Here is an 18,137-nt window from a genome sequence, read left to right as displayed (position 1 = left end):
GTCAGGACACATGCCCGGGTTGCGAGCTCGATCCCCAGTGTGGGATGTGCAGGAGGCAACCGATCAATGATTCTCTTTCATCATTGATGTTTTTATCTCTTTCTCCCTCTCCCTTCCTCTGAAATCAATTAAAATATATATATATATATATATATATATATATATATATATATAGTCCAAATCTAAAGAACTTGGCCTGTGTCCAGGAGACAAGCAGACACGGGATTGTGTTTACCTAGCAATCTTCAGTAGACTTTCAATCTATTTGCAGGTATGCATAACAAACTGCCTTCAATGTCTGAGTTATTGGCTCTGCTATAAATGAAATTAATAATATGAGGTGGAGGAGGTGCAGTAATAACACGACCCTGAAGCCAGCTAGCTCGGAGCCCAGAGGTGGGTCTGCAAGTGAGGGAGGTTCCTGTCAGCTGCATGGGTGGCTGATTGAGCAGACCCCGTGGGTTATCTGAACAGAAAGGAAGTTACTGCCTGGCTCAGGTGATTAGCCAGTAAATCAATCCAGGAGGAAGGGAAGATGTGAAACAAAATCATGTCCCTCCATGATGGTGCTTTTGAGGGTTTTCTGGGCCCAGTCTGGTCACCAAAGAGGCTGCTATAAAATCAGGAGGCCACCCCTATTTTCTGGTGAGGAAACTGAGACACAGTATCAGTGGGAGAACTCCCAGTTTATTAGAGGTGAGAATGGGGCAGGTTGGTGTCTCCACCTCTCACGAGGAAGTCACCACAATGCCACTTCCTGAGCTTGCACCAGGCAGTTATAAGGGTGCTCCAGCGTTGGGCTGCAGTCACTGGTGACTTCCATGGGATTTGGGATCCTCTTTGGTCTTGTGATTCTTGCAAACCTGTTTCGCAGACAGCACCCTAGTCGGTACCTGTCCATGGCTGAATGAGCAGGGAATTGTTCTGTCCGACCTGGCAGTACGTGGGTCATTCCTGTACACTTTGTAAATACTCACCCCACAGCTCAGGGGGTGGGTATGGTTCTCACCATTACTGCCACTTTCAGAAGACGCTCAGAGAGGTGGGAAGTCCTTCTCCACCAGCTCGTGGCATGCAGGGCTCCCGCCTCCCAGTGCTCTGTGCTCGCCATGCACAGATTTGCAGAATAGTCTTTACAGGAAGCAGAATTGGAGAAGTGTGTTTTCTTAAAACACACAAACACACACATTTTTGTGCTCTCCACAGGCATTTCCCCCATTCCTCAAAATATAAAACCTGAGTAATTCACCCCAAACTCATATCTGATCATGTAACACCTCAAGCGAGGAGTAAGACAGCAGTCTCTGGATCTCCCTCGGCTCCACACAAACACAAATTAGGGAGAACAGAAGTGGGCAGAGGGCAAGGCCAACCAGATGACAGCTCTGCCCACACGTGGAAGGCTTCCCACTTATTTGTCAGAGGCCAGGACGCCTTATAATTATTGAGATAAAGCAGTGCTTCAGTCATGTCAAGTAGTTGGCAGAGTAATGATTTTGAGGCACAACTTGCTGTCATACATTGAGCGAGGGCGCCGTGCCTGGCAGGACCTTTGTTTTGGCAGCTACTGAAAGCTGGTCTCTGTCAGACCCTTTAATAGGTGGTGTACAATTGGGGGAAGATGTGCCCTTTATGAACATTCAAAGATCTTTGGACAGGATCGAATTGGTCCCAACCTTCAGCTCCCTCTGTCTTTAGAACTCAGGGGCCTATTCACACAATGGCAATGTTGCTGAGCCCTTTCAGAGTAAATTGACCTGAGTTGGCCTGGGTGTGGCCTGGGTTGACCCCAGTTGACCTAGGTTGGCTTGGGTTAGTGTTGGTTGACCTGCATTGGCCTGAGTTGACTTAGGTTAGCCTGGGTTGACCTACATTGACATGGGTTAGCTTGATTTTGACTACTCACTGCAGGCTCAGCCTCCCTTGAGAAGGTCTCTTGGAGAATGAGCCTTTATCCTTGGAAGAGTTGCCTTGGAGTTACATACCCTTCTCTGAACATACCTGGAAAAGATTGGTGCATATGAGATATCAGGGGCTACAGCAGGGCAATTCAGATGAGTATGAGTCTAAGGGCCAGGAATGCAAGACTAAGAATCAGGACCAGAACTGAGGGAGGCCCAGGAAGTGTCTACGGTGCAAATGTGAGGCAGCTCTTTCTCTCAGGCTGCACATACAGGGTCCGCCCCTGAAAAGGCAAGCATCCTTAGCTGCCTAGCTTGCTCTACCCTTATATTGGGGCTGCTAACACCTGCTTGAGAACTAATGAGTAATGAGGGTCTCACTGATGGGGAAGTTGATGTACAGCGCCCCTCCCCACTCACTCAGAACCTCGAAGGCTCATCACATTGCCCTCTGACAAGGTGAGAAGGAGGTTCTAGGTGCAGAGCAGGCACCAAGCTCCAGCCCTACTCACCAGACACTGTGCTCCACTGCTCACACATTAATCTCTGCCCACAGAGCCAGAGCCACTCTCAGCATTGGAGGGATAACTTCCCATCTGGACTTGGTACAATCAGGCTGCATGTGACCAATCTCAGTTCCTGGAGCCGAGACATTGAGAACCAATGAAAGTGTTGTGTACAGGGATGGAGGGAGGTAGATGCCATTCTGGAGACTTCTAGCGAGGCTGATGCATGGGTTCCCTCCCTGCTCCTTGGTTTACTAGCTGTGTGACCTAGAGCAAGTGAATTTACCTCTCCGAGCTCAACTTCCTGTTCTGTAGAGAGAATGAGGACTCTCTGCAGGCAGACGGTGCGGAGTGGAGACTTTGACATGGAGAGGCAGTGATTAGTTTGCCCCAGAGGACATTTGACAAAGTCTAGAGGCATTTTTGCTGCCACATTGTCACCACTCGGGCAAGCATGGGGTGGAGAAGAGGTTGTTAATGGTATCTCATGGGGAGCAGCCAGGAATGCTACCCAGGACGGTCCCACTACAAAGACTCATTGGGCCCCAAATGTCACCAGTGCTGGTTGGGGAACTCTGATGAACAGCACCCACATTGGGGTATTGTCCTCGGTAGGCGGCAGTGACTAGAATCAGAATAACTTCCTAACCTCCAGGTAAAGCCAAGGGCGAGGGGACAGCGCCAGCGCTGAGGAAAGTCGCTGTACCTTCATGAGCACAGATGTCTGACAGTGACAGACTCGCTCTTTGGGAATCACAGATTGGTTGTGCCTGCCATGGGCCTGGCATGCATGGAACAGTGGACAGGACCAGGGCCCGGCTCAGCTGGAGCCTCCACGTGGTGGAGGAGATGGGCACAGACCTGGGCCAGCATAGCAGGCGATTTCCAGGGGCACACGTGAGAGGAAGGAGACAGACTCGGTGGAGATGCCTGCATGGTGGGGGTCGGAAGCCCCGAGGGGACACTCAGGAGCATCCAGGGCAGGTGGAGTGGCCAGGGCTAGGAGGAGCCTGCGGTGGCCTGGTCAGAACATAGGGGCCAACCCTCTCTGGCCTCAGCTGAGTGGACCGTCATGGATATGTGGCCTGTGGGGACACTCCCCATGGCCAGGAGCAGCCAATTGTGGTCTCCCGTCAGGGTCTGGAACGGACATGTGGCGCAGTGAGAGGCAGCGAGCTGGGAAGGCAGTAATGAGCCAGTGTGAGAGCAGGAGCCTGATGGTGTGAACAACAACAAGACCACACTGGTCAGTTTGGCTCAGTGGATAGAGTGTTAGCCTGTGGACTGAAGGGTCCCAGTTTGATTCCAGTCAAGGGCATGTACCTCGGTTGCAGGCTCCATCCTGGCCCTGGTTGGGGCGCATGCAGGAGGCAACCAATCATTGTGTCTCACATCAATGTTTCTCTCTCTGTCTCTCCCTCTCCCTTCCACTCCCTCTAAAAAAAAAAAAAAAAGAAAGAAAGAAAAGAAAAAAAGCCAATGGAAAAATATCCTCTGGTGAGGATTAACAAAGAAAGAAAGAAATAAACAAACAAAGAAAGAAAGGGCAAGACCTGGAGCTATAGAAGCCAGTGTGGTGGTGAAGCTGAATGCTGAAGAGAGGACAGTGTCAGGCACTTGTCAGGAGCCTGCGACCACCTCCGCTCACAGCGGACTGCTTCCAGCTTGGTCAGAGCGCCTCACACTTGGGCAGCCAGCTCTGAAGCTGCTGTGGGGGGCAGGGAGGCAAAGGTGAGTCCCTGTCCCCACCGCCAGGGACATTCTCACCCCCTCCCAAAGGCAGCCCTTCAGTGTCCAACACTCCCTGCAAAACACCCTGATGCAAAACCCATGTGTCTGGGCTCTGATTCCAATGACTCCTCTGCAGTCCCATGTCAGGAAGCCTCCGGTCTTTTCCTTCTCTTAAAGTCAGGGTCAGTATTTCCCAGGAATGTGTGTGGGCATATGTGTGTACATGTGTATATGTGTGTGTGCATATATTTGTGGTTGTGTGTATACATGTATGCATATGTGTATGTATATACATGTATGTATATGTGTGTATATGTAGATAGGTATGTAATAGATCATATTTTTTCACCAGTTCTCATATAGAAATATACAAATACTAGTGGCCCAGTGCACAGATTCATACACATTGAAAGGAAATTAATTAGAAGAAATATTTTAATATCTCCCTTTCTCTATAATAGAAGTGTCAACCAAATTCATGATCGATAATGACAGCAAAACACACGCGTGCGATTGGTGCCAGTGAGAGCTTTATATGTATTGCACATGTGCGAGTCAACATTTATTTTTAAATTGCCAGTGTGCGTCATCTGTACTGGCCGGTCGGTCAGACGGAAAAACCGTCGGTCACTTAGCCTTTTATATATACAGAATAGGCTGAACCACTAGACCACTTCATTTCATGTGTTCAATACCCCAGTGTAGGCATTATTTAATTCCTGTTCATTCATTCTGTGCTACTATCTGCAAATCCAATATAGCTCTCAGACCTACAGAGAGCTCTAGGGACACAATGAAAAGGTGACAAAAAACCCTACTTTTCTTCCAGTCACCAAAACGGGCCTTGTGACCTGGCCCTAGGTGCAGCTGTGGCCCTCAGCCACTAAGTGGCGCTGTCTGCAGCTCCGCCTCCATGGCTGGGGGTGGAGGGGCAGCCACTGTGCAGGGGGAATCAGAGGCTCACTGGCTGACATGGGTCCTTGAGTGGGCCCGCCAGCAAGGGGCCAGGCCCAGAGGAAATAGGATAGCACGGATGCCTGGGCGCGGGTTGCAGGGAACCGGAGAGGAGGAAGGAATGGCCTCACACGGACGGACGGTGAAGGGCAGAGAAAGTACTCGGACTGTGTGAGTAAACAAACACTTTGATTTCATCTCTGGGAAGTAAGGAGAAAAGAGAACCGTTCACATTTCAAAACGCTCAGGCGTGTGGGACGAAACGCCTTTCCCTTCCGCGCTACACACGAACCACAGTCTCCAGCCTGGTCAGGAGGCTGCAGCGGGCTGCCCTCGGGTGAGAGGCCCAGGGCTGTTTTCTCCTCTGCTTCCTCCAAGGCTCCCCAGGACACAGTGGTTTCCTTGCTGCTCCAGCCTCCGGAGGCGGCCGCATGCCTTGGCTCCTGCCCCTCCCTCCGTCTTCAAGCCAGCAGCAGTGGCTCAAGTTTTTGTCGCATCCATCTGTCCGACACTCTCTGTCTTTGCACCTTTCTCTGACCACAGCCGGGAAAGGTCTCTACTTTAAGGGCTCACGTGAGGACATTGGGCTCACCTGGACACCAGGGCAATCTCCCATCTCAAGGTGTATAGCCTTCCTCACACCTGCCAAGTCCCCTTTGCCACGTGAGGGGCATATTCAGAGGTTTGCAGCATTAGGAGGGGAGCGTATTTTGGGGGCCATCATTCTGCTAACCACAGAGCCCACAGCTGCCTGGAGTTTTCCACACAAGCCCTCAAACCACCATTTCCAACCGCGATTTCTCTTCTATTGCACTTTTCACGATTGGCCTCTCCACCCCCTCCCACTGGCCTTTGAATGTTTTCCAATTTCTAGCTATAAAAATATTGCCTCTGTTTTAAATGCTCCCCAAACACTGTGTACATCTTTCACATTCTGAATAGACAATATCCTAAAGCCATTTGCCCATTCAAAATCGCTTGATGCTCCCACACTGTTTGGGGAGGGAGGGGCAGCTGACCTCCCATAAATTGAAATCCAGAACCAGAGGTGATGGGACTTCACAGGGCCAGCTCGAAGGAGGCCCCAAGGGACCACTGACTTGCTCATTTATCTGACCGGGGTAACAGGTGAAGTGTGGCAGAACTGGTTGGCATGGTGGCTTGGAGCAGGAATTTGGTCAGAGTATTAACTCCCTTTAAGGCGATTTCAGCTTGATGTGATTGAAGTCAGAGTCTCTTGACTTGTACTTGAAAACCTATGGATTATAGCAGTGTGCCGAGGAACACACTTTGGGAACAGTGTGGATCTAAGTGTATGTGGCTGGGAAAGCACAGGTTGGTTTTTGTTTGTCTGTCTTTCCTCAAAGTGATGAATGTTGACTTACTCCTACCAACAATTCCTAGGGGCAGTCTCCCTTCCCCAAGGCAGCAGTCCTCTTCCAAAAGCCCTGGGATCGTGTGTAACGGTCTGTCCTGGGCCCTTTAACTGACTCGGGAGCAGCGCAGCCTGGGCTGAGCAAATATTTAAGAGCCGCACACAGCGCTTGGGCGGGGTTTTGAGAGTTCACTGTCAGCAGGACCCCGGATCCCCAGGGATCATAAAACAACTTCACAGCCAGTGTGTGGACTGCAACATGGGCTCTCAGGAGGGAGGGGGAGACAACAGTCGATGAGAGGACGGTGGCTGATCCCGGTGGCTCACTAGCTGGGCTGGGGAAGCCTGGGCCGTAGTATTCCTGGGAAGCCCCATCAGACAGCACCCTAAGTAACACTTGTCAAACGTGAACTTCTTTGTATGAGGATCAAAACGTGAAACTGGCAAGTAAATCTATAAATCTCGTTTTCTTCATTTAAAAATGTCATTCAACCTGGACCACGTTCTGACACATCAGGCGATATTTGTGACTGTCAAAGTGAAGCTGAAAGACGGGGTCTCAGACGGTCTCTACCAGACGAGCGAGACTGTGGCTCTGAAGCTCTTTCTTCACTGGATGCCAGTGAAGGTGTGAGATAAAGTCCCCCTGCCCTCCCCCGCGAGGGAAATCTGGGTAGGACACCCAGGACAATCCTTACTCAACAAGATATCTGCCCGTCAGAAGTTCAAGGACATTTTGTGAGCTATGTTTTTAATCAGTGGCTATATCATTAGCTCTTGCATCAATTCTGCATGTGCAATAAAAATACACCATGCGTGGGCCACCCCAGGGCATGTATTTCCGCTGAGGGACAATGTGTGATGCAAATTGACAGGTGCAGTAATGGAGGAAATAGAACAAGACATGCAGAATAAAGGGCTCTTTAAGAAAATGACAGGATGATGGATGAGTGAGCATGGCTTTCACGGAAGGATTCTATTTCCCGATCCTGGAGGTTGGGATGAGTCTGTCCACAAAGCTGATATTCCAAGGCCAATGGCCCCTGGAGGGTCATAGACATTTTTAATTTCACACGTGTTCCTTCAGTTCCAATACAAGAGCCACTAGCCTGACACGGCCTTTCCATTTAGGTTAATTAAAATGAACTTAACTGAGTTGCACTAGCCACACTCTGAGTGCTCAACAGGCACCAGTGGCTTGAGGCTGTGGTCTTAGATGTGGCAGGCATAGGACGTTTCTAGCATCACAGGAAGGACTGTGGGCATGCCCCACCGCGCCCCATCTCTTCAGTCTCTGCACCTTTGACTTCTACACCTGCAATAAATGAGCAATTGCCAGTGCAGGAGAGAAGTTCTTACAGGTAAATACCACTGTTGCCTTTTATCCTGGCGTGCACGCACACATGCACACAAGACTTGGCCAAAGGTCCCACTGAGCTGCTGTCCATGGGCCATGGACAATGAGTGGACACTTCAGTGGCATGTGAGAGGTTGGTTTAATAACTGAGCACCCCCCTTGGCCTCCCACCATTATTAACCTGTCAGAACCAAGAACTTGGCAAAGTGCTGAGGCTCCTGTTCACTGATTTTGGATGTAAGTTCGAACTCCCTCTGGGAAGGCCCCTTTGGTGGCACTCTATACCTGGTGCCCTGTTTATGAATTTGGTTCCTAGTGCGGGAGCTCCTATAATGATGGTATCATGGCCAATGACAAAGAGCACCTGTTTGATGATGCCAGCTTTTTAGAAGGATAGTTAAGGAAATTATTTAATGAGGCTGAAGTTAGTGCCATTAAAAGTGCATTACTTAACATAACATTGCAGCATCTATATATATAAGAGTGTAATATGCAAATCGACCAGACAGCAGAATGACTGGTCAGCTATGATGTGCACTGACCACCAGCAGGCAGACGCTCAATGCAGGAGCTGCCCACAGCCCACAGGCTCTGATTGCCCAATCAGGGCCTACCAGCCAACCTCTTGGTCCCTTCCCCCCACTCAAGTGTGAGTGCTTCCACGCATGTGCAGGGGGCCCTGTGCAGGTGTGAATGCTTCCACGCATGTGCAGGAGCCTCTCCCCAGGTGTGAGTGCTTCCACACATGTGCAGGAGCCCCCCCTCAGGTGTGAGTTCTTCCACGCATGTGCAGGAGCCCCCCCTCAGGTGTGAGTGCTTCCACGCATGTGCAGGAGCCCCCCCTCAGGTGTGAGTGCTTCCATGCATGTGCAGGAGCCCCTGTGCAGGTGTGAGTGGCTGCAGTGATGTTCCTTCGAGTGAACAGGAATTAATTAGCCCTGACTGGGGAGAGGTGGTGCCTGCATACTGATTCAGTTTGACAAACAGTGGCATGTAAAAGTCATTTCCAAGGAAATGAGGTAAACATTGAATTAGTTTTTATTGAATTTCACCTCAGAATGAATCTTAGGAACAGGTAGGACTCATTGCCTTCTGGGGTCTCAGATGTACTTGAACAAGAATGAGAATAGGTGGATCCGTGGGTGATGCTGGGAGATGGCAGACACTTAAGGGGAGTGCAGAGGAAATGCGCTGGGGTTTTCTCCAACAAACCCCGTGGCTGTGTGCACAGCCCTCAGGGAGAAGAGCTGATGCCACCTGAAGAATTCTCTGTTTGGGTTTTGCTCCTGAGGTGGGATCAGAGTACAGCCTCATGAACTTCCTCTCAGACTGAGCAGCACAGCCGCTCCTGGTGTGCTGGGCATCTGGATGACTAAGAATCAGCTCCCTGAGAGTAGGGGCCTACTTCCTTGTTCACACTGGGTCTCTGTGTTCACAACAGTGCCTAGAACATAGCAAGTGTCCTGTAAATAACTGTCAAATTTCTGGCCAGGACAGATTTAAAATGTAAAAGCAGGTGTTTAGGGCCCTTTCTTGGCCAGTGGCAGAGATCCAACTAAACCTGAATTGAGGAAAAAAATGCACAGGCTCATATGTCACTGAGATGTCCAGGGCCATTGGACTCCAGGCATGGCTGGATCCAGGCGCTCTAATTACTTTCTCAGGGTTCGTCCCCCGCCCTCTCTCTCTCCTGCTCCCCACACCCCTCCCCCCTCTGGCTTTCTGTTAGGGTGGCTTAAGTCTCAGGCATGTTTTCTCCTGTGGGGTCAAGTAGTCCAGGATTACCAAGTTGGAAAAACAACAAAAAGATAATTTCCTTCCTAGTAATTTCCAGCCAAAGGCCTGTGATTGTGTCTCATCGGTCTACCTTAGGTCTGTGCTATCTCTATATATAAAAGCTGAAGCGACCAGCCGACCGACTGTCCAACTGGTAGCTATGATGTGCACTGACCACCAGGGGGCAGACGCTCAACACAGTAGCAGAAACCACAGGCATAGAAACATGGAACAGACTGATGAATCTCAGAGGGAAGGGGGAGGGGGGAGGGTGGGAAGAAATTAACCAAAGACCTTATATGCATACTAGAGGCCCAGTGCACAGATTTGGGCACCGGTGGGGTCCCTCAGCCTGGCCTGTGCCCTCTCTCAATCGGGGACCCCTCAGGGGATATCGGAGAGCCATTTTTGGCCTGATCTCCACAGTTCAGGCCAAGGGCCCCCACTGGTGCACGAATCTGCACCAGGCCTCTAATGAGCTAATCACTGGCCAGAGGGTGGCTCTGCAGACTCTCTCTCCTGGGTCTGGGATCAGTCTCTTGTGAGCACGTGGACTCAGGATGGGACAAGCTGCCTCCTGAAGGGAAATGGTGCCCTGATGATAAACCACGGGACGCAGGTACAAGTCACCTTCCTCTGTAGGAAGGTCACCTATCCCTCCAGGAAAGCCAGGGACAATGGTGAAATAACAACTTAAAAGCCTGGTTTGGTAAACGTTTTGCCACCTGGTAGTGTTGTGATTTTGGTTAAACATCTTCTTTTCAAAGCAGTTAATTCATTCGCTTGCCCCCTCATTGGGCTTTCATGAGAACTGAGTAGGGACATACCATCTATGACAGGGTTTGTCACTGCAGAGTGCAGCTCATCAAAGCATGCTGTGTCCTAAACACACACTCCTGTAATATGAATTTAAGAAAAACAAGGAGTGATTTTCTAGTATAAGTGTGCTCCATGCCGTATTTGAGATATACTAATACTAAAAAAAATTGTTGCATGGGACATGCATATGTTCACACTCATCTATCTGGCATTTACATTTAACTAGATGTCTTATTTACTGATCTGGCAGCCTTCAGTGATACCTCTATAAGAACAACACCTTCCACTCTCCACTTGTCGAGCCTTTGTCTCCTCCTTCTCCAGGAGTTGGAAGGTGGTGGTCGAGACACCTGAAGCCGTCTGGAGGCCCACAGAGCAGTCACTCTGAGAGGAGCAGAGAGGGGCTTCCCAGGAGACAGACCAGAGGATGAGTCATTTTCCAAATGGAAGGTCGAGAGGATGTGAATTACATGTATTCAGTCATGAAGGGAATAAAGAGAGGGAGAAGGGTTTGTTTCCAAAACCCCAATTTCCAAATTAAGGAGGTATTTTTGAGTAATGGAAAGAAAATCGTCTTAGACTAAATAAAGGTGATTTCATGCATTTGGAAAGAGGCACGTGGAAGTCATTTCTTGAAGGCCCAAGATACACAGACTTGCATAAAGAATTTCAGTCCCCCAGTGCGTGTGAGCATTCACCCAGTGAGCCCTGTGTGCTCCCTGCAGCTGGCCCTGGGGATGCAGGAACTCACTGCCCAGCAGGGGACACCGTAAGTCACCGGTGGATAAGGCGTCTAAGGTCTGAGATGCAAACTAAGTGCTCATTCTGCCTTTCCAGCCAACATCGTCATCACCATTCAGGCAAGCAGCAGTGATGCTCCAATCACAGAGGCTATAGTCACTGGATGCATGATGTTGGTGAAGAGGATCTCCACACTGTCTCAGTCTGCTGGTGTAAGTTACGGTCGGACCTCGGTTCTTGAACTTACTTTGTTCTGGAAGGCTGTTTGAGAAGTGATTTGCTCAAAAACAAGTCATTGTTCCCCTTCAGAAACAATGTAAATAGAATTAATCTGTTCCAGACCCCTAAATAATTCCCTGTTTTTAACCTTTCTTATATACAGTACATGTCTAATATACTATTTAATCTATAAATAAACACTTCTTTTCTTAAATTTATCAAACCAGCCCCTTCTAGCCTTAAAGGAGTGACTTAGCGCTCGGTCCAGGGGTGTCTTTCAGGTCAGCATGCTGCATCTCTGCTGGTTCATATGTCACTGCCTCCAGTTATCCAAATGCACAGCCGTCTTCCGACCTCTTCAGGGCCTGTGCTCATTGTTTCTTTCACACCCTTAGCAGCATTAGCACTATTGATGGCCTTTCCATGTTTTGAAATTGTGCTAATAGTGGATTTCACCAGCGACAAAAGGATTCGCTCCTTTGTTTGTTGCCTGAGAGATGCTTTTTGTCATGTGGAGGTATTGGCATGAAAGGGTCATCAGGTGGGAAACCAAAGTTTGGTTCAACAACAGAGATATTTTTTCTGATTGCTCGAGATGGGAGACGTTGGAGAAATGAGGTTTGACTGCACTGATTAGTTACTCTGGCAAAGGATAACTTAATAAGAAAAAGGCTGATAGACTCCCCCTTAAGCAAATGCTCCAACCTACCAAAGGGACATGGGAAAAAGCCACTTCATGGCCTGCAGCTGGGATGCACCAGGAAGAGAATTTTCCAAAAACAATTCTCCTGAATGAGATCATGAGGAAATCATCAGACAGATGTATCTGAGGGGGAGTGTGCAAAATAACCACCTGCATCAGGAAGCAGTCAACGCCAGGCAAGACCCAAGTTAGAGTCAAGTCGGGGGCTGGTCCAGATGGAAAAGGGGATTTTTGCAACTTGTGGAGGTTTGTGATCCTTAATTAATCCTGGATTTCTTACTGGATTAAAAAATAAAGTGGCTGTAAAAGGTGATTGGGACAACTGGAGAAATTTGAATACAAACAGCATTTTAGATAATAAAATTATATCCATGTTGTGTTTCTTGTGTGTTCTACTGGTATGATCGTTATGTAGAAGAATGCTGTTGTTTTGGGAATTGCATGTTGAAACATTCAGTGTGAGGAGTCCTGATGGCTGTGTGAGTCACATGGCTCAATAAAGCAGTACATCCTCTAAGTGTGGGGCCGTGTCTGTGTGTCTGTGTGTAGGCGTGCTCACCGTTACTAGTCTTGAAAACCAGGGGCAGATATGTACACTGTGAAAGGTGGCAGGTGCATTTCTGAGTCTATCCATGTATCTACAAATGCAGCCCACTGATGGCCATCACCATTCTGAAAGGCGGAACAGGTCCTGTAGAAAGGAGAACTCACACTCAGGAAGACACATGCCCAAGGACCCTTCGCATCAATAACAAAACCATCCAGAAACAAGCTGACTGGCCATCCATCAATGATTAAAAAGGGGGACATTTATAATGTTGAATTTTGCATAGCTGTTAAGAAGAATGCCTTCTAAGCAGAATAGTGGGCTAGATATGACAAACACCACCACTGAAACCAACTAAAAGTTCTGGGAAAAACCTTTAAAATGCATGATGTGCCAGCAAGAAAGCCAATTATCCTTGGAGACCAGCGACTGATTATTCCTGGGAGCCAGAGAGGTGATGAGAGCCTGGAGCTGGTTCTGCCCGGAGGGCATCCACAGCCAAGTACATTTTAGAGCTCTGGGCTGTGTGGGGGCTAGAAAGCAAAACTCCGATCTGTCCAAGGTGCTAAGTCAGTCAGGAGTTTCTCCCACTTGAATTTGGGGCCGCAAAGGGCTGCACCCCATATAGGGGAAGTGGCATGGCCACTGGAACCTCAAGGCTGATCTGAGATGGAAAATCTACTCTGACACTGATGATGCATCCTCTTGGTTCTGTGCTGCTGGAGAAACTAGACTCATACAATGTCTTCCCATTAAACCTTTCTTCGGCTTAGTCCCCTCTGGATAAGGTCACCGTCCTCATCTGTCACAGGAGGGGCTTACAGGGGTTCATGCAGCTCACCTCTTGCTGGGACACAACCCTCTACTCTGCCTCCCAGCCCTGCCTAGTACTTACCCAACGTTCTTTCAAATGCCACTTTCTCTTTTTTTAAAAAAAATTATTTATTTATTTTTTAACATATTTTTTATTAAAGTATTATATGTGTACATATTTCACCATTACCCCCACACACACACACCCAACTCCCATACATGCCCTCGCCCCCCAATGTTTTACATCCGTTGGTTATTCTTATATGCATGCATACAAGTCCTTCGGTTGATCTCTTATTTCCCCCACCTCTCCCTAACCTTCCTGTAATTTGACAGTCTGTTTGATGCTTTACTGCCTCTGTATCTATCTTTTTGTTCATCAGTTTATAATGTTTTTTATTATCCACAAATGAGTGAGATCATGTGGTATTTTTCTTTCATTGACTGGCTTATTTCACTTAGCATAATGTTCTCTAATTCCATCCAGGTGCCTATAAATGGCAATAATTCCTTCTTTTTTATGGCAGCATAGTATTCCATTGTGTAGATGTACCATAGTTTTCTGATCCAGTCATCTGCTGATGGGCACCTAGGCTGTTTCCAAATCAAATGCCACTTTCTCATCTTCCTTCTTGAAAGACATGTCCCTGCTCCCCAACACACTGTCTTTAGGATTTACCTCAGGCATAAGTCTCCTGGCTGCACCCTTCCTCACTTCCCCAGGCTACACAATGTACGTTCCCTAAACCCTGTAAGTTATGACATTACACCAGTTTTTACTTCTGTGAAGACGTGTGATGATAATGTTTTTGGAGCCAGGCAGACCAATGCTTGGCTTTTAGCTCTGCCCCTTCTAACGGGGAGTCTGGTGGCCACTGCAGCCCGAGGGAACTGGGAAAACATTATTAAATTTGGAAAAGATACCATTACCTGCCCAGGCTCCGAGCTGTAGGCCTGTATGTTGAAGGGGGCATTAATTCATGTTAAAGACTCACCAATGCAGTACTGAGGCTTTCCCCTGAGCAGTCAAAGGGTCAGATAGATACATGGTTAGTTACCATGCATGCCTGAGCACCAAGATTAACCTGGACACCTGTGTAACTTTCGCCTCTTGCTGAGGCCACCTGGAGGGTTTCTAACGAATAACCACACTAGGCCGTTCTGGGGCGTCTGGCCTCGTGATGTGAGGTAGCACCTGAGCTCCACGCTGAGGAGAGTCTCAGGTACCCAGGATGGCTGCAACTTTGTGCATGAATGTGATGGTTGATGGGAACCAACTCGGTTCACAGGGCACCCTCCCTGCATTATCCAGTTTAAGTCTGAATAGTCTCAATTCTTAAGTGTCTATTAGAAACACAGCTCCCAGTCCCCCCCCCCCCGCCACCCCCCAGGAGATGGCAGAGTCAGCTCGCCAGGAAGAAATGAGGAGAGCTACACTTATGGATGGTTTGAAACCTGAACAATTACATCAGGTTTTATGGAAATTACTAAATGTGTGTGCCTTACAGAAGCAGGCCACGTGCCACACACATTCCTCCTAGATCTCGAGTTTGACTGGGACCTGAGAAAGAAGAGAGTTAGTCCAGGAATGGCTTCACGTGGCCAGAGCAAAGCGCTAGCGGCGGGTAAAGGGCAGGCAAGTTTGAGCGACCATGAGTTTGGTTGTGGCCATTGTTATTCTAGCAAAACATGGACTGAACCTGAGCTTTCCCAAGTGCAACTTTTGCTTTTCTGCCTGGGCCAATGAAAATGACTGCATGCTTTTCATGCAAATGTAATTTTTAAGAGCCCATAGGTATTATTGGTTAAACAGAATTAAGGTGCAGTCAATTCCCAGCAGGAAACAGGGACGTTATCCTTTTCCATGGAAAATGAACACCAAGTTCGAAGCGGTATTTTTAGATGCTTCCATTGAGTATGGAGGTGAGCCAGTCCTCCTTTCGTGGCGTCACATTTGGGTGACGGGCCTGTGACGGCCCTCTTTCCATCCACAGCCTCGCTCTGGTCCTTAGCATCAGGAAATCTCAGCCTTTTGTCCATGACTTAAAGTATTTGACAGATTTGTCTCAGTCCCTCCAACACTGTGGGGGTTGCAGAGAGAGATCCTTGTGTAAAGCCCAGCTTTGGAGCTACCCTGAGCCTGGAGCTTCAGTCCAAGAAGAAACGGTGTGTGAGCAGCCAAGGCCGAGGCTTCAGCACCAACTTCCTCTCCTGTCCCAGCCCATGGAACACATCACACCCAGCAGGTTTCAGACGCTCATGAAACTACAGGAAGACGCTGCCTCCTCACTCCCTCTCAGCAGGTAAAACCCTGTGGTTGCTGAGATGGGACGCCACGGTTTCACGAATGGTTCTGCCGGAAGTGTGGTGGAGTTCATCACACACCATCGGGGCATTCACACATCACTGGCTCCTTCCAAACAAGGCGCCGCTCCTTGCAGCAGCTTTAGCATCTGGGAAGTGAGACCAGCCAGGGGGATGAGACTTTAGATATTCTGGGACATGTCCATGGTCCCAGATCGCCTACTTTACCAAGGCATGGGCCTTCAGAGTCCACCAGGTGGATCAGAATCAGAAAAACAGGAACTCAAGGTGCTCAGAGTTCAGCCCATTGACCCAGAGGAAGGGGTGAGCTTTTCCAGAGTCCTACATTGGGTATCAGGATCCTTGGTTACTTTTTGCTGTTTGTCTGATTCACACTAAAAACCCAACTCTCACTGATTTAAACAGTAAAGGGAGGACACTGGCTCCTGCCACTGAGAAGCATGGACGAGGGCTGGTTTATGTCCGCATCGATCCATCAGGGACACATGTCTGTCTGCTCCACTGCGGTGACAAGTAAGCTCTACCTTCGGGTTGAAGTGGGGGCTGTCGGATCTCCTCAGTGTGTGATTGTAGATCCTCTTGTTAGCCAGCAGGTACTCTGGGGGCTACAGACTGTCACCCGCACATCCCCACCCCATCAGCCTTTCAGTGAAGGCTTTGGGAGCTTTACACTAACTTCCCCACCCATTTGTGGCATCGATGTGGGCCCGTGGTTTTCCATGAATTGACTAGTTCTGATTCCTGTGATGGCCACTTTCCTGGTGATGGTTACATTGTCCCGGTGTGCCCACTGGGAGCCTCTTGGGTAGTGTCTCTGCCTTTTGATGCTATTTGCGAACGTTTAGAAAGGCCCGGCTCGTCAGCAGCAGCTCCCGCCCAAGAGCCTTGTGACCTCCTTTCTCTGCAGGACACGGAGCTCTGGTGCCACAGACGGAGGCCAGCCTCAGGGCAAACCCTGCGTGCTTCTGAGGCTCCTTTGCTGGCAGACACCGGAAGGAGTTTATTTGTTACACCATGAGTTCACAGATTAATGACTGCACTCGAGGTAGGCGAAGCACATCTTATTCCAGTGTCGAAAAGGGATTGTGTTTGCATTTAGTATGTTAGCCTAAATGTTTCCCTGTAACTGCAAAGATGATTCCTCCACATGCCACAGACCACAAGACTGTGGTTGCTTTGTAGACCTTGGCTACCCCATTCTTGACTACAAGCTCACTCTTCCTTTCCTTGAAAGCCACTCCGTGCCAGGCATGGAGTTGTCCTGGGAGGGGGGCTAGGGCTAGGCTAGGGTTAAGGTTAAGGTTATGGTTAGGGCTAGGGATAGGGCTAGGGTTAGGGGTAGGGCTAGGGCTAGTGTTAGGGCTAGGGTTAGAATTAGGGCTAGGGCTAGGGCTAGGGGTAGGGTTAGGGTTAGGATTAGGGTTAGGGTTAGGGCTAGGGTTAGGTCTAGGGCTAGGGCTAGGGTTAGGGGGAGGGGGAGGGTTAGGGTTAGGGTTAGGTTTAAGGCCAGGTTTAGGGCTAGGGTGAGGCTAGGGTTAGGGCTAGGGCTAGGGTTAGGGGTTGGGTTAGGGCAGGGGTGGGCAAACATTTTGACTCGAGGGCCACAATGGGTTCTTAAACTGGACCGGAGGGCTGGAACAAAAGCATGGATGGAATGTTTGTGTGAACTAATATAAATTCAAAGTAAAGGAGCGGAGGGGAGAACAAAAGAACCCTCCGCTCTTTTGGCTCCGCAGGCCAGATAGAACAGCCGAACGGCCGGATCCGGCCTGCGGGCCGTAGTTTGCCCATGGCTGGGTTAGGGTAAGGGTTAGGGTTAGGGCTAGGGTTAGGGTTATGTTAGGATTAGCATTAGTGCTAGGGTTAGTGTTATGTTAGGGTAAGGATTAGGGTAAGGGTTAGAGTTAGGGCTAGGATTAGGTCTAGGGTTAGGCTGAGGGTTAGGGTTAGGGCAAGGGCTAGGGTTTTGGGTTAGGGCTAGGGTTAGTGTTAGAGTTAGGGCTAGGGTTAAGGTTAGGGTTAGGTTTCGGGCTAGGGTTAGGGTTAGGTTTAGGGTTAGGGTTAGGGTCAGGGCTAGGTTTAGGGTTAGTACTAGGCTTAGGGCTAGGGTTAGGGTTATGTAGGATTAGGGTTAGGGTTAGGGTTAGGGTTAGGGCTAGGGGTAGGGGTAGGGCTAAGGTTAGGGTTAGGATTAGGGCTAGGAAAATGGGTAGGCGTAGGGCTAGGGTGAGGGTCAGGGCTAGGATTAGGGCTAGGGTTAGTTTTAGGGTTAGGGATAGGGTTAGGGTTATGGTTAGGGTTAAGTTTCAGGCTATGGTTAGGGTTCAGGTCAGGGTTAGAATTAGGTTTAGGGCTAGGGTTAGGGTTAGG

This window comes from Plecotus auritus (genome assembly GCF_963455305.1).
Source record: "Plecotus auritus genome assembly, chromosome: 8".
Lineage (NCBI taxonomy): Eukaryota > Metazoa > Chordata > Mammalia > Chiroptera > Vespertilionidae > Plecotus > Plecotus auritus.
The sequence above is the reverse complement of the archived record's forward strand: the minus strand, read 5'-3'. Positions refer to the sequence as shown.